The sequence below is a fragment of the Vanessa tameamea genome, chromosome 16 (genome assembly GCF_037043105.1).
Source record: "Vanessa tameamea isolate UH-Manoa-2023 chromosome 16, ilVanTame1 primary haplotype, whole genome shotgun sequence".
NCBI lineage: Eukaryota > Metazoa > Arthropoda > Insecta > Lepidoptera > Nymphalidae > Vanessa > Vanessa tameamea.
The window spans coordinates 7,831,014-7,843,316 of NC_087324.1; the positions used below are offsets into that span (position 1 = coordinate 7,831,014).

At 30.7% G+C, this 12,303-nt stretch overlaps 1 protein-coding gene across 1 annotated transcript in view; it reads right to left on the reverse strand.

Annotated features, from left to right (window-relative positions):
• Positions 1 to 12,303, reverse strand: part of LOC113402931 (pyrimidodiazepine synthase-like) — a 186,134-nt gene that overhangs the window by 106,068 nt on the left and 67,763 nt on the right. The gene's annotated exons all lie outside the window — the stretch shown is intronic.

A 12,303-nucleotide genomic window follows, 5' to 3' on the forward strand; every position in this document is an offset into this window, starting at 1 on the left:
CGAAATTCTAATATCTATAAATGTGTCAACTGTCAACTAAGTGCGCACTTGGGTGTTGCCAAGTGTATTTGAAAGACAAAATATATATTTAACAGCTCTACTCGTTGAAAATATATAATTCAAAAAATAAAATTGAAAATATTATGAAAATAAGTGCTTTTGGTGTATGTTATTTAAAATTTGACTTTAATGTGCCTGAATATTTAAATAATATCATTGCTGGGTAGCATACCAATCTAAATTTTAGGATTGTATATTAATGACAAAATCTTTGTATGGAACTTTACGAAAACTACTTCTTCATTGACTGGAATTCTGGATTCTTCAACTGGTCTGGATAGTATTCGGTCAGATTCTCCTGATGGACTTGTTACTCTTGTTACCCGACTACACAGTTGACACACAACGACACACAATACAGAATCATCTCTGTTGTAGTTTTTTCATGGTGATGACGATTGCCGTCTCATAATCAACTCTCTGTGCCTCATATGTCGTGAAGGTGTTCGTTCTTTTTCATCTTTCTCTAGCTGTGTGTGCGTGTGGTAAGTACAGGGTGTTAGGCTGGATTTTGGAGATTAAAAATCTGCTATATGAACTTAGCTGCTCGCTGCATCTTTATTACTTTACTGGATGAGTATAAGTCACCGTAAATTACACTAAAACACACTACATCAATTGGGCATCTGTAGATACAAAACAGTTTTTATGAGACGATTCAAAATAAATTTGGACGTGAATACGTTAGCTTAAAGGTATTGTTTCTGTCAATTGATTGGATTGGAATCATTTGTTATTCCCGGTGAGTGGGCTTTAATGATGCACGTTATCAATAGCGGGCTTTAACGATGGATCCAAAGTGGTTCATAAGTGCTTCGTTGACCAGAAGCCGATTGCATTGTCGGTCTTGCTCTCTGATGGTGAGGATCGAAGCTGTTGTTGAGCTTTTCGTTTACGTCGCATCAGTTCCCACACTATGCGTACCTCTTAAGTATAGCACCGCCTCTACTTTGGCGGTGGCTACAATGTCTTCTTCAATAGTAAAAAATAGTGTGATTCAAGTGGTTTTTCACGGTATATTTGGCACTTACTAGTTCCCAAGGGAATGACTTTCTATCAGAGATTAATCCCGTGTGAGGATGGAATCTTCCAGCCTCCGTGCCTTATAATGAGGTCAGTTTCTATGGTTTGTAATGTGATTTTTTCAGATATAACTGGCGATCTGTCAAGACTTCGTACGGGTATAATAAGTATTTTATCCCGAGATATTTTTAACTAATCATAAAAATATTACTAAAATGTAATAAACAAATAAAACTTTACTCTTTATAATATGAGTATGATAGTGTTCAAAATTGAATAGTCAAACTCTTTACGGGGAAAATACTTTAAAATAAATTTTACCACATTTTTACTAATAGCGATATTTATATCGATAGTTTTGTCAATTGTAAAAAGCTTATTAAAAGCCGGACTGGACGAACACCACGAACTTGACAGAACAAGTATCCAAAAAGCTATGTCCGGCGAGCGATCGCTCGCCTCGGTCTTACTAAGAGGATTTGGTACAGGACAATGCAGCCCGGACTACGGAAATTACGGAAACACGGTCTTTGGTTTAATGGTGCCAATATGAGCAGGTCTTCAATTGTTACAGCTCTTCGAATACGTTCCGGTCCCATTCCATTAAATAACTTTGGTTTTCTTATGGGTAATACACTTCACCCAATTACAGTATATATATGTAACATCATAGAAGACGCGTACCATGTAATAATGGAGTGTCCTCGGTATGAAGCTGATAGAAGCGTGTAATAGTGTTCTCGCTGACACTACATCAAAACCAGCGCAAGTTTTGTACAAATTAGTAAATAGATTGTACAAATCACTAAAACTACGTTTTTGACCATATAGATTATTTCTTTATATGAATGCTAAAAATGCTTTAAATTTTTAGAAAGAACAAAACAAAAATATGTTATTATAATAAATACTATATTTGAAATATTTTTAATTAAATTTAGAAATATAGTGGTTGGACGGCCTCGCTTTGCTGCGCATATTACACCTTGAACGCGTTCAAAAACGTTTTCTATGTCGTTTACATATTATACATGTTATATCCCGTGTTATCGGAATCAAAAAAAAATATGGCGCGTGTAGGTACTAATGTACGCGCGTAAGAAGTTCCATTTCTCTGCCCTGTTTAAAAATTGTTTTTAATTGCATAAATAATAAATTAAAATAAAATAATAATAATTTACTAAATTAATAATATAATCATAACAATTTTATCGTTATGATATATATATTTAATTATTTTTTGTCCACGACTATAACATTTATTTCCAAATTGTGACTATTCAATTCACAATGTAAATTTATAATAAAGTGAATATTGCAGAATAAAATAAGGTGTGATGTTGTTTATTTCGAGCGACTAATTTGGCGGTTTACGTTCCACAGGTTTATCCACCGACCCGCAGTGGAGTGAGGTGGCGGGCTTCAACTCTTTTGCTTAATAAGAGTAGGCCTTTGCTCAGAAGTGGGACATTTATGATGATCCAATCAATATTGTCGTTTTAAAATTGTTTCGCATTTATAGGTCTGCGTCGACCCAGATGACCCAATGTAAAATAAATTCAAATATTGCAATACAAATGTAAGATAAGATAGAACAAGTTAAGTAAGCGCTTAAGGGGACTACAAGAGCTAAGTGCCCTTGAGAATTGCACGCACACACTTACAAAATCGACAAAAACGGCAAGCCCGTGAACTAATGGTTAAGCGAGGTAACGAGGTTAGGCCCAAATATTCTAATAGATGGCGCCAAACCGAGCGAAGTAAGATCAATCATAAATCTCATAAAAAATAGATAGGACAACAGAATTGTTTTTATTTCTTTCGATGTTAGTTAACGAATGATTATAAAAAAAACTGATTCAATTAAACTTACAATATTTTTATTTATATTTTGTACACAATAAAATAGACAGTTAGTTTTAACCTTTTTTTCTTTTATTTATATTATTATACCTACCACAATTAGTTCTTATACTAAATATTAAAACATACCAATTTTTAATATTTTATAAAAGTTTGATAATCTATTTATATAATAAAATCGTAAGTGTTCGAAACCTGTAGTGTAGTAACCGTGGGGTAACATATAGCGTAGTGTTTGTTCGTTTTATTAATATCGGTTCACAAAGAAAAAAAAAATTCAATTAAAACAAAAACATCTAAATATTTACAAGAAAAAAATGTCGTCAAGTCGATTTGGTTGAATCATTGGTTAACTAGGTTAATCATACTAGGTTTAATTATAAATCTCATAAAAATAGGTAGGATATTAGAATTATTTGTTTTGCTTTGGACTGTTATTCGAAAATGATTAAATAATAAAACTGATTTAATTAAACTTAAAATATTTGGATTTGGTACTACAAAAAAAAAACATTTAGTGTTAATTTTTTTATTAAAATATTTTATTTAATTTCACTTGTATGTATGAATGTATGTACGTATGTCCTGAAATCTTGCAATCAATATTACACCTACTTCCATTGAAGCTATGGAGCTGAAAGTTGGCACACATATTTAGTCTCGATGACAATCCACGATTCATGAATTGCTTCCATTTTCAATCTAATATGGCGGACGTTACTAAAAATTACAATTTTTGAATTACGTACAAATGACACTTCTAAATATTCTAGTTCTCTGGTTCACAACAATTACATTATTTTTTTTATTATTAAAATTAGTTCATACATAACTTTAATTCCTATTATAAACAAAATCGATAAAATTAAACTCTTACGCAATATAAATAGCTTCCGTGTTATTGTTTTCGACTTTCTTTATTCTGTAAAAAATAAATATATGTTAGTAATTATATTTTTATTAATTATAAAATTATGTATTTAAAAAATATGTATCTAAATATGCCCCATAGTACTTTTAATGAAAAATATCAAATTGCTTCGAGATCATGGGGATCGAACGTAGTCACTCTCAATTGATTTTATCCTTACTTTCACCAAATACTCTATCATAATATTTGAAGAACAGCTCGAAAAATCTGATTCTATGCGAACTGAATGCACATTTTTTCTAATAGATGTTTTCAATATTCATAATTTATAAAAAAAAAATATGTTTACAAAAAAAATACTCTTACCTTTTAATATCGTTCATAAGTATGTTCGGCGCTTAATTTATATAAACGTTTTTTAGTTTTCCTCACGCGTTTCACTTCATTTCCCATATTTACACAATTAAAATTTATGACAAATAATATAATAAAAAACAAATGCCTAATTACTACTACATTATTTTAACTTAATATATTTATCTACAAGAAAGAATAATATTTATTATAAGAAAACATGAAACAATGAATTTACAATTAAAATTACAAAAAAATATTTCGTTACGTAATGAGGCTCGTAACGAAAAGATCGACACGTCTGTATAGCATCAGGACTCGGCCGGCAATGTCTGTACACGGCGTTTACGCACACATGCGTACGAATTTTGTTCGAAAATAAGAATATCTGATTTAAAAAAAATCTATTGAAGTTATTAAAAAAGTGACGCAGAGGTTAAATAATATATTGCTTGTAGAATAATCTGACAAAAAACCAGAATTATTGAATGTATATAAGTATAGTTTTTATTTATTAAAAGATTTTTTTAGAGGTAACTTTGTGATTTTTTTCTATCGTACCAAATTAATTACATCATGTTTTCAAAATAGCAAATAACTAGCATGTATCCTGAAGATTATCATATATTTTTTTCATTTGGTTTACTGCATCGGATCTTATACTTTTTTGCATGATAAAACTTGCATTTAGCTCATGTAGTCCCCTTAATAATATCAAATAACAAAGACAGTACGAACCGACACCTCCATGTAAATATAAGTATTAAGTGAGTTTATGTGAATTGAGTTTTAAAGATTAGGTATAAATAAGCATTTTGGTTATTAAGTTAGTATTCGTTGTAAATGTTTAATTATGTAAAAAATATATAATATACATAAATTACTAAATTAATTACAAATGAGTATATTATGTTCGATATAAAATTAAGTTCGATGTAAAAAAAAATATTTTAATATTTTCTTTCCAAAATAGCCTGTTTATATCACTCTGTTGGGCAAAAGTCATTTGAAGGTAGACATTCGTTACGTCGAAATTCATGGCCTTTCGTTAGTTTTTTGCTTACCTAGAGGACGGTAAACGTTTTTAAAGGCTATTGTATAGTAGCGGCAATATGAAGAATAAATCTATGCCATATATGCCACGATAATGTTGCATGTCTACTCTAATCATCATGTTCGCCTTAGTTACCCTTGAATTTCATCTGATACACAAAATCAATGTGCTTAAGAGCACAAGTTAAATAACCACAAATTTTGTACCTCCAAACAACGCTTGACAGGCGAATGCTTATTATTTGTACACGTGACCTTTGTCTGAGTGAATGTTCATTTGTTTGATAACACGTATTACTTTTTAATGTATATGAATATTATCGTTTTATTGTTTATCATGGATAACGAGATTTATTTATTTACGAACTACTTAGCATAACTTTTTAGGTAATCAAAATCTGTGTATAGTTGTCAACGCTCGTCTAAAAATATAATTAAGTACAAATAAAATAAACAGAACAATAAAGTACTCATAACGAGTTAATTGATATATAAATTGATAAATATCTTAGGGTCTTCTCACTTTCTACTCATTGTATTAATAAAGGTAGGATACTGAGAATGTTGACATTGCCGTGTTACATTGCCAAACAAGAAAAGCAGTTGGGTAAGTAAAGAGCATTTTCGATGAAAGAAAAATATTGTATTAGTACCTTGTAATTGAAAACTAAATTTCTTTATGAGTCATTTTATATAATTATATCAAATCATATAATGATGAAAAGATAATACCTAAACTATCAATCGCTACTAATATTTGCCATAATAGGCTTTAAAGAAAAATATTGTTTTCTGTAGATGAAGGGTTTTAGGTAACGTTTTTTTTTTCTTTCCGTGTTAAAGGAAATACCGGAACAATTTGGCGGTCAGTTCTAATCAATTTTTCTATTCAACTATATTCTGTAAATAAGGAACATTAATAAACGCCGACATTAAAACCTCGAATATAATTCTAAAGTTTTTTTTTATAGAAAACGAGCAGCGCGTGAGTCACTTAACGTACACGCAACTAAAGTACATTAAAATTACCAATCATTTATAATAAGAAAAATATAATTGTACCTAAATATTGTAGTGACACTATTCAACGATAAAATAAATAACAGACCCGTTGTATTGTATTTGTTTGTTGTAACAAAATCCATTTGTATTTTTTTTATTTAATATTCTTAAGCTATATGCGGATAATTAGGCCAAACTGTGTGTAGAAGTTACTAAAAGTACTATTAAAAAACTTCCATAGTGATAAATTTATTACGTCATAATCTTTATGTGCACAATGTTTTCATTTGGTAGTGTTTATATTTAGGCTTAACAAAGCTTATCTGTTTGTCTTCAGTCACTATCAATGTGTATCAAGTAACGACAAATAAAACCTTTTTTTCGAAACCTAATCCTGATTTTTATTCATTAATTCATTAATAGAGGTTAATGATTATAGTAAAAGTTATGTACGGTCGTACTGTAAGATAATGAAAACTTCAAAGGCATAGTTTAATATCAATATAGATAAAATATATGTTTTCTTTGTACAAAACACGTTTGTGTAGTGTTCTTCAAAGTTAATTTTATATTAAGTAATTAAGTTCACGTAGTTACAATATACGATTTGCAATACTTTCGAGGGTAGAAAAATTTAGATAACAGTGAGGTGCCTAATATTATACTGTTAATTTTATGATGTTTAATATGTAAGGTTTTTTTTTTAAATTTTGAATAAAAAGTAAAAAGTTTCGCTTAAAAATCATGAGATCTAATTTCAATTCCATTATCATTTTTTTTCTTTCATTGACTGATAATGATTGTAATGTAATAATCCATACTATTTATTAATATTATAAATGCGAAAGTAACTCTGTCTGTCTGTCTCGCTTTCACGCCAAAACTACTGGACCGATTTAAATGAAATTTGGTACACAAATAGTCTAGAGCCTGAGAAAGGACATAGGCTACTTTTTATTTGGGAAAAAATGCTGTAAAGGGTTGAAAAGGGGGATGAAAGGTTGTAAGCTGTTGAAAGTATTGTCATTTTTAGAACTAGAAGCATAAAACTTATATTTTAGGGTGTACACTTATAAGCTAACTAACTAAAATCTTGGAAATTTTACCCCTAAAAGGGTGAAATAGGGGTTGAACGTTTGTATGGAATTCCGTATTTTTTTAAGTTACAAACATGAAACTTTATATTTGGGATACTGATTAAATAGGAGTAGACACATATTTAAGTGTTTCTGCATATTCCACCCCTACGGGGGTGAAATAAGGGTTGAAAGTTTGTATAGAAGTCCGTCATTTTTAAAGATAGAAAAATGAAACTTTATTTACTTTTTAACTTTAATACATATTTTTTCTAGATAATCTACCACTAAGGGGGTGAAATAAAGGTAGAAAGTTTTTATGGAAGTCAGTCATTTTTTAAGTTAAAAACATGAAACTTTATTTATGGGCTACTGATTAAAAACCAATAGATACGTATTTAAGCGTTTCTTGATATTCTACCTCTGAGGCGGTGAAATAAGGGATGAAAGTTATTATGGAAGTGCGTAATTTTTTAAATTAAAACCATGAAACTTTTTTTGGGGATACTGATTAAACATGAGTAGATACTTATTTAAGCGTTTCTGGATATTTTACGCCTAAGGGGAGAAATAGGGGTTGACATTTCTTATATAGATTAGTCTGGAAGTCCGTCTTTTTTAAAGTTAGAAGCATGAAATTTTATTTTTGGGATACTGATCAAAAATGAGTAGATACGTATTTAAGATTTCAAGATAATCTACCACTAAGGTGGTGAAATAAGGATTCACAGGTTTTATGGGAGTCAATCATTTTTTAAGTTATAAACATTAAACTTTATTTTTGGGATAGTATATAGATACCTATTTAAGTGTTTCTACATATTCTACCTCGAAGGGGTTTAAAAGGGGTTGATATTTCTTATATAGGTTAGTCTGGAAATCCGACATTTTTGAAGTTAGAAGCAGGAAACTTTATTTTTGGGCTACTGATTAAAAATGAGTACATACGTATTTAAGCGTTTCTTGATATTTTACGGCTAAAGGGAAAAAGTAGGGGTTGATATTTCGTATACAGGTCAGTCTGGAAGTATTTCATTTTGAAGTTAGAAATTCGAAATTTTATTTTTGGGCTACCGATTAAAAATAAGTTGATTCGCATTTAAGCGTTTCTAGATATTCTACTCTAAGGGCCGAAATACACATCAATGTGGTATACAAAGAGGTTATACATTAACGTAATATTTTAAGTTAATTTGTAAATATAATCATATTCTACGCGAGCAAAGCCGCGGGTAGCAGCTAGTATATTATATTCAAATATATATAAGGAATAACTAATATAGAAAGTTAAAATAGGCCAATATCTTGAAAACTGCCTGAAACTCGTTTTTTTATAACGTATCTTCCGAGATCTTACAGATTACGAAACTTTATTCAAGTTGTTGAAGTTATCAGATTTTCATGATGATAATTAAACAGAGTGAGATGATCGAACATTACTATGGAGCTGTCAGAACAACAAAAGTATTTATATATAAGATCAATAGAAATCTGTCATGAGCAGAAACCTCATCAACATAGACGGCAGGTTCACTGACGCGCCTGACTGCGCCAGACGGCTTACAAAGCGAAAGAAACTGTTCAAGTTGATTAGTTTTATGATGCACTAGCTTAGTACCCGCTCAATGCGCGACTACTTTGTAATTATTTATTTTTATGACTTAAAAATTTAATAGAAGGACTCTATGTATAGGATAGTAGGCACATAGGCATAGTCTACTGGTATACATATATATGTATATATAACTATTAATTGATCAAAATCAATCTCAAAATGTTAAACTGCTAGTACTCGCCGGCGTTTTTTATGTTTGTCGGCAGGTATTAGGCTAAAAGGTTCTCGTTTTTCATATTGAAAATAGCGTTTCAACGGCGGTACGAGCTTTTCCGAAGTTTTTCACCAAATTTTCAGTGGTTTGGCTGAGAAAGAGCAACAAACGTATAGACAGACATTCAGAGTTACTTTTGTATTTATAATATTAGTATAGATTGTTTATCGCTTAAGAATAGTCATGGACTTTATAGTAGTAAAGTAGCGTAGAGATATAATATTTTATATATTTTGTATACAATTCACAATATTTTACTTATGCTTAAAATAAAAGTATTGATATACGAAGATGTTCTCTCTCTTAGGAGCGGAGATGACCCAGTGGTTACAACGCGTGCTTCTTAATCATGTGCTTAATTTGTGTTTATAATTCATCTCGTGCTCGGCGGTGAAGGAAAACATCGTGAGGAAACCTGCATATGTCTAATTTCAACGAAATTCTGCCCCATGTGTATTCCACCAACCCACATTGGAGCAGCGTGGTTGAATATGCTCCAAAACCTCCTGAAGGGAGAGGAGGCCTTGGCGCAGCGGTGGGAAATTTACAGGCTTAATGTTAAATGTAATGTATGTACTCTTAATAGATTTTATTCACGGCGGTCATTAAGTATTAAAGAAGAATAGTCAACTGTGCAGATTAGCTAGACAGTGCAAAAGTGTGTAATATAAGATCATTCTATATTTCTTAGTCTCATGAAACAACCGTAGGATAAACGGTGTTTCTAAACTTTCCAAAAAAAAATCCAATCTCCTGGCTGCTAATGAAAATTTCTACAATAAAACCCAGTATCTTTATATTGCGATTTGCGATGTTATGAGTTAGTCATTAGACTAACGAAGCACTTACGAGTTAACGAGCAGTTGTGTGTATTTTAAGTATAAGTATTTAACCGAACATCACATTATACCAGAAAACAATACAAGTTTTGTTGGTAATATATATATATATTTATGTATATGTATACGAATTGTATTGTGTAAAGACGTCACGTGCTACGGAGAGGAAAATCGTGAAAAATCTTCACGTGGCAAATTTTATTTAACTCTTTGAGTTTAAGGGTCGCTAACAGTTGAAGGTTTTCGTACTTGATTAATTTTGTATCGTTTTTAAGGAATAAAATGATATTTGAATGTATAATATAAAAATCGTATTGCATCTACAGAGATAGAATACGATTTTTATAAACCAAAATTTTCCTAAAATAGGAATCAAAAACTTTTTAATGTGTAAGTCATGTGATGTGTTGTGACGTTGTTTTCAAGTATTTAATGTGTATTTTGTATATTTTTATGTCATTAAAAGTATTTATTGTACGTTGAAGATCAAATTTTGATCATAATATTATTGGTTAATATATGTAAGGTATATTTGTTAATCGTCGCAATTTTCTTTCTGGAATTTATTTGTGTTTTTCGATTAAGTAATAGTCTATTTCTAATTTTCAGATTAGATCCGTTTTTGTAGGTTATTATATTCCTGCAAGGAATATTGTACAGAAAAGGAATTCTCAAGATTAATCTTCTGTTTACGACGTCGCAATTAAATATGAAGTTAAATGCCCCTGAATCTATTCATTTCTTCGGACTTTGACGCGTATGAGTAGCGCATGACATGAGTGCCGTTTAGTTGGCATTGGCATTTATTTTTTATGACTGAGTTAATGAAGAAGTTATTCTTATTAGGAATTAACAGGGAAGAAATTTACGATAACATACATTAAATAATATCAAGGACTGTTATTGCCGTTCCTGGCATGGGTTTTTGGGTTATATAGATAATCTGCCAATTCAGCAGTGTCATCTTGCCGAGACAAGGGCCTCGAAAAGCACGACCTGGAGGTCGCCTTGACTTCAGAAGCGGCACGCTTGTGACTTCGTTACAGAAAACCTAACCATTCTGGAAAGGAATAGCTCTAATTCTAATTCTAAATTTCTGTGAAAAAGATCTTTAGTTTGAGAAAGGTAAGCATATATTAAATAAGGCTTAATAAATAACCTTACCATAAGGAAGGTTATTATTATTACTTATGTATGAACTAATTTCGAAATGTTCACTCCACGGTGTTTCCGAAACATATCAAGTATAGCACAATAAATACCGTACGTTGAACCGGAATATTTAATAATAATAATACAACGTTATTTCTTTAGCTTTGTTTTATTTATAAATTATAAAAATAAAAAACCACAATATAAAAAATAGACCAAAACAATATTATGTTGCATAGTTTAAAATGCATTATAGTGATTATAATTGTTTGTTTAACATTCGTTACATTTAATATGCGTATAATAAATAAAATACTAGTTGTCGCCCGTTTCATTTCATTATTTAGGGGTTGTTCGTCACATTTTAGTAATAAGAAAGTAGGCTATGAACTTTAAAGGATGCTTAAAGTTCAAGTTTACTTCATAACAAATTTCATCAAATTCACTTCAGTGGTTTGGCTGTGATATCTATTGATTAAAAGCTACTAAATATTTAAGAACAAAATTATTCATTAGAATTTTTTTTTATATACTTTGAATGATCATTATTCTAAAACGATGTTTGAAATAGTTTAGTTGTGATTTAACATGACCGTTGACAACACTAATTGATACCATAATACGTATATATGTATATATTCTGTTTCTCTATTAAGTTGAATACAAAAGAAGCCTAAAAAGGTAGGAATACTCTATATAAATTAGATATTTCGTTTATTTCTGACGCGACGTCTCGACGTCGTAATTCGCTGCTTCCCCGAGCGGTGCAGTCTAGACTCCTGTAAAATGAAAAATCGATTACAATACATCTAATCACAACTCTCCTTAAGGTCAGCCTATTAAAGGTAAACAGATATATTTATATTAATAACTATTAAGAATTTTAATTAATAACTATTAAAAATTTGAGTTCGGTATGATTCAGAATATTTACGGCAATTTTATGTGCAAGCTCGTCTGTGTAGGTACTCATCAGATATTGTATTGTTGTCTTTCGGTCTGAAGAGTGAGTGAGCTGGTGTAGCTACAGGCACAACATCTTGGTTGGCCACCTAAGGTTGGTGGCGCATTGGCGATGTAAGGAATGGCAATGTAAGAAATGTCTAGGGTCAGTGGTGGCAACATATGATATGGTGGCTCATTTGCCCGGTCGCCTACCTATATCATAAATGAAGCTTTTT